General features: G+C 46.7%; 1 pseudogene; it reads right to left on the reverse strand.

Moving 5' to 3' along the window:
- LOC102996965 (ferritin light chain-like) overlaps positions 1-4,137 on the reverse strand; it is a 14,265-nt pseudogene extending 10,128 nt beyond the window's left edge.
- Positions 4,138-5,699: the final 1,562 nt, after the last annotated feature.

Genomic DNA, 5,699 nt, shown 5'->3' on the forward strand with positions numbered 1-5,699 from the left:
ATTGGCAGGCGGATTCTTCACCACTGCGCCACCAGGGAAGTCCCCAAACAACTTTTCTTTTTTTTTTTTTTTTTTTTCCGGTACGCGGGGCCTCTCACTGCTGTGGCCTCTCCCGTTGCGGAGCGCAGGCTCCGGACGCGCAGGCGCAGCGGCCACGGCTCACGGGCCCAGCCGCTCCGCGGCACGTGGGATCTTCCCGGATCGGGGCACGAACCCGTGTCCCCTGCATCGGCAGGCGGACTCTCAACCACTGCGCCACCAGGGAAGCCCCCCAAACAACTTTTTATTGAAGTATAGTTGATTTACAATGTTATGTTAGTTTCTGGTGTACAGCGCAGTGATTCGGTTTTATATATATAGCATATATATGTTCTTTTTCAGATTCTTTTTTATTACAGCTTATTACAAGATATTGAATATAGTCTCCTGTGCTATATCGTAGGTCTTTGTTGTTTATCTGTTTTATACATAGTAGAGTGTGCCTGCTAATCCCAAACTCCTAGTTTATCCCTCCCCCCCCTTTGGTAACCATAAGTTTGTTTTCTATGTCTGTGAGTCTATTTCTGTTTTGTAAATAAGTTCATTTGTGTCATATTTTAGATTCCACATATAAATGATACCATATGGTATTTGTCTTTCTCTGTCTGACTTAACTTCACTCAGTATGATAATATCTAGGTCCGTCCATGTTGCTGCAAATGGCATTATTTCATTCTTTTGTATGGCTGAGTAGTATTCCATTGTATATATGTACCACATCTTTATCCATTCATCTGTCGATGGACACTTATTGTCTTGTCTTTTCGATCACTCTTTCTCATTCTGTTTGCTGGTTTCTCTTTATCTTCCCAACTTGCAAGTGCTGAAGTGCCTAGCAGTTCAATCCTTGGACCTCTTTTGTATCCACTCTCACTTTCTGAGTGATCTCATTTAATGTCTCAGGGCCTTAAATACCATCTATATGCTGATAACTCTCCAATTTCTAGCTCCAGCCTGGACCTCACTGCCGAACTCCAGACCTGTATATCCAACTGCCCACATGATATCTCCACTTCAGTATGTGTTAGGCACCTCCATTATCTGTCCCAAATAGAGTCTTTGATATACACTGACCCTACTCCAAGCTACTCCTGCAAACTTCACTGCCCCAGAGGCAGCTCTATTAGTTCATAGCCCAAAACCTCAGTGTCATCCTTGATTCCTTTCTTTTGCTCACAACCCACATCCAGTCTGTCAGCAAATCTTCTTGGCTCCGTCTTCAAACTATATCCAGAATTCAGCTGCTTCTGCTTGACCTTGGTCCCTGCCTCTAACTACTACCACGCTGGTCCCCACCCCCCGTCAGCATCTCTCACCTGGATTATTGAAATAGCCTCCCAACTGGCCTCCTCCCTTCCGTCCTTGCCCACCTGCATTCTCAACACAGCAGCCAGTAATCTCGTGAAAACCCAAGTCAGATCAGGTCATTCCTTTGTTGAAACCCTCCCCTGCATGTTATTCAGAATAACACCCAAGTCCTTAGGAAGACCTACTAGGGCCCTACATGGTCTGCCCCCTGGAATTCTGATCTGTTCTCCATTACTCCTCCCCTTGTTCACTCCAGCAGCGTGCCTGCCATACTTCACTTCAACGCCTTTGAACTTGCTTCTCACTCTACCTGGATTTCTCTTTCCTGGATATTTATTTGCATCTCTCTCTCTCTCTCTCTCTCTCTCTCTCTCTCACACACACACACACACACACACACACACACACACATTCTGAAAAAATTTCCCCCAAACCCCCTTCTCAGTAGACTTTGAACAAAGCAGATTACCCCCCATAATGGGGGTGTGTTAGTTCACAAACTGGCCCCTGTACACTGAAGAAAGAGGCAGCCCCTCCAGATTAGTAGGTGGCAGGTTTAATGAGCAAGGGAACTTATCCACGAGGCTTGTCTTGGGTGCCACCAGATGAGCAGATCTCTGCACCTGCCTACCAGAATCTTAAAAGTCGACATAGAGGCTGCAGCCTTGAAACCAGCTCCTAGTATGAGAACGGTGGGCAAAAGGCCCACTCCAAGGACAAGGAACGGGGTGAGGAGCCTCTGACTGCCCAGGTCCAACCGGTGGTCACGTTCTCTCCGTGACCTCCTCCAACAAGGTGGGCCTCATTTAATCAATTAAGGCCTTAAGTGAAAAAGACTGAGTTTCCCGGGAAGGAATCTGACTCAAGACTGCAACATCAACTTTTCCCTGCGTCTCCAGCCTGCTGGCCTGCCCTGCACATTTCAGACTTGCCAGCCCCCGTAATCACGTGAGTCAAATTCCTTACGCTCTCTTTCTCTCTTGTTCTTTCTCTCTCCATCCTGTCGGTTCTTTCTCTGAAGAACCTCAACTAATACACATTTTGGTTCCTTGGCCAGCTTATCTAGAATTTTAATATCCATCCCCTAACATTTCATCCCCCCTTCCCTGCTTTATTTTTTCTTCTTAGCATATATCACTATCTAAAACTACTACATATTTCATTCGTCTATTGTCTGTAAATGACTAGGATGTAAACTATTAGGAAATGTATCCATTTGGGGATATGTCTACCACATAGCTGGTGCTAAATAAGTATTTGTTAAACAAACGAATGAATAAGTGAATAAATCAGTGTATAAATGATGGATTGATTGGATGAGTGAATGGCTGATAGTGAAGTGGTCCCCTGAAATGACCCGCACCCAAGCCTACAAAACTTTTGAGAATTTTGGGGGCATGAGAAAATTCCCAATTCTTTTGCTGGGCTGAGAGGATTTGCTGCCATTGGGTGAAGCATGACATGACCTGTTGTGACTCTAAAGGCCCGTCCTGAAGATGGAGGGGAATGTTGGTAGAAAAAACAGTTGCTAAATACGTATTTCCTCCTCTTGGGGGGCGATTTTAGAATCTGCTTTTTATCTATTCAAGTTCAACTGAGGGGAGTGAGGAACGCCCACGGTGCCAGTGGATTGGTTACCTGGTATGGGCAGGGCAGGGGTAACCCTAAACTTGTAATCTTAACAGGCTGCACTTAACCATCATGCACCCATGTTCCAGGAACGGTCCTAAGCACGTATTAACTCACTTAATCCCCATAACAACCCTAAGTGATAAGAACTGGTTTCATCCTCATCAGCCCCAATTCACAGGCAGGAAGCAAGAGGCTAGGAGCTTGCCTGAGGTCACACAGCCAATACTGACATAGAGGACTGAACCAAGGCAGCCCAGGGCCCCTGCTCTTAACCATGACTTTACAGGGCGAAGTGTCATCACTGTGTCACTGCCTGAGGAAATAGGTCTGTGAGGGTCAGGGTGGGCAGAGATGGTGAGGATCTTGATTTTTTTTTTTTGCATGGGAGTTGACTAGAGAATAGTAAATTTGCCATCTAGGCAATTAACAAATATTTTCTGAGTGCCCACTATGTGTTTGAGAAAAAGGAATAAGCATCCATTTAAAGCAGTTTACTAGCCCGTTCTATGCACTACACACCGCTGAGAATCAAAAGCGAGTGAAACGAGGCCCCTGACCTCAAGGAGCTTCCGCTCTAGTTTGAAAGACAGAATCTACACAACGACCCAGATAATTAACAGTGCAAGACAGCAGTAATATTGCAGACAGCCCCACAAAGTGTAGCATCCACTTCTCTGTGACATGGTGAGTTCAGAAGCGATTGGTGTGACAGGTAGAGGTGGCTGGATTGGGTCAGGGTGCATATGATCGGGGGGGCCTGGGCCAGTCTTAGTCTGGAGCAGCTGGAGAGGCCGGCTGCATGGAGAGAGGTTTTCTTTGAGCCAGTGTCCTAGACTAAAGCAAGAAAAGCAGCTGGGGCCAAACTGAGATTATTTCAGAATACAGCTCTGGACTATGATCATTCTTTTCAGGCCAGAGCCAGGAAAATTCAGAAGTTTTGGGCGGCCTATGTATTCTTTTTTTTCGAGAAGCCTCACAGTGTTATAGGAGGCCCACTGAACTAAGGGTCAAAATAACTGACGTCAGAGCTTCAACACTTATTAATTAAGTGATACTGGGCAGTTCATTTGGATTCACTAAGTTTCAGTTTCTTCATCTGATAAATGGGGAGAATAATGTCAACCACCTACCTTCTCGCAGGACTTTTGTGAGGGCCATACGGGATGATGCTTGTGAAAAACATCATAAATTCAAAGTTCCGTACAGCTCCTAGGGCTTACTATTCTCACTGTAACCAGCATGAACTTCTCCACAAACTTCAGGGTATAAGCGTGCCCTCTCTCTTTTATTTTTCCAAATTCAGTTAAGAGAGGTTCAGGACCACATGTGCCAGGTGGGCAGGAAGTCCAACATCAACGTCTCAGGCTCCTCCATGGCCCTCCGGGCAGTCTCAGAACACTGGGCCTCACACCGTCCAAACGGAAGATCCCAGCTGCCTGCTGCCTGGGGCTGGCCTTACCGTGGTGGGACTCGCTGCCACCTCTCATCACAGGGAACACCAGTCTTCCTTGGCTGCTGGCCAGTGCTGTTCCTTCCCCCGAGGCCAGCGTGCTGTGCTCCCTTGGTGATTGGCTCAACCGGGTGTGCTCAGCTCCGGGCCTAGGCTTCCATAGGTGATAGTTCTTAGTGTCCCATCCCACCAGCCACACAGGTGGGTCCGCTCCAGTGCTCGGATGCCCTAGATGTGCTGGACCTGGGCTGGCCCAGGTGTTCATGTTTAGTGCAACTCAAAACTCTTGCTCTCTTTCCAGTCCTGAGGATCGCCATGGTGTCAGAGGGCTCCTCCTGTGTCCCCAGAGACGATGGAGGGGCCATACCCTCTCTCAACACCTTCACATTGTCTTCTGCACTCCCCCAGCCCCACGCCACCAGGCAGTTTCACGCCTTTGACCCTTAAACGCAAGAGACTGATTACCCCCTTTTCTGGACACCAGCAGTTAGCTTCCTCCAGCAAGACTCAGCCTCCCCCTCCCTGTTTTGAGAATTATCTTCCTGAAGGTGGCTAAGGGAACTAGATGACTGAGTCCAAAACCCAGGCTTATCCTCTTATAGGACATTGTGAGACATACACACACACACACACACACACACACACACACAATATTATATGTAATATAGAAGTATATATATAAATTTTTTTCACAACTCTTCTCTCTGCTCCCTCCCTTGCTATTTTCTCTGACATTCTGTGCTCTCCCACAGATTTTGCGGCAGCCTTTCTTACTGTAACAAAAGCAGACCCACTAAGAACCTGGTGTGAATTAACCTCATTTGTTACCTCTTCTTCAAGACCAGTGAAGTTTCAAAATTTGTCTCCAAAGGAAAAATCTATTTTCCACAGGGTTAAAGCATAGGCTTTAAGCATTTGTATGTCGTACACTTAAAAAAATGACAGCTTTATTGAAATATAATTCACACAGCATACAATTCACCTATTCAAAGTGTACATAATTCAGTGTTTTTTTAATATATTCACAGATATGTGCAACCATCACTAGAGTCAATTTTAGAACATTTGGATCACCTCAAAAAGAAACCCCAGGGGCTTCCCTGGTGGCGCAATGGCTGAGAATCCGCCTGCCAATGCAGGGGACACGGGTTCGAGCCCTGGTCCGGGACGATCCCACATGCCGTGGAGCAACTAAGCCCGTGCGCCACAACTATTCAGCCTGCGCTCTAGAGCCCACGAGCCACAACTCCTGAGCCTGCAAGCCACAACT

Source organism: Physeter macrocephalus, chromosome 21 (assembly GCF_002837175.3).
Source record: "Physeter macrocephalus isolate SW-GA chromosome 21, ASM283717v5, whole genome shotgun sequence".
Lineage (NCBI taxonomy): Eukaryota > Metazoa > Chordata > Mammalia > Artiodactyla > Physeteridae > Physeter > Physeter macrocephalus.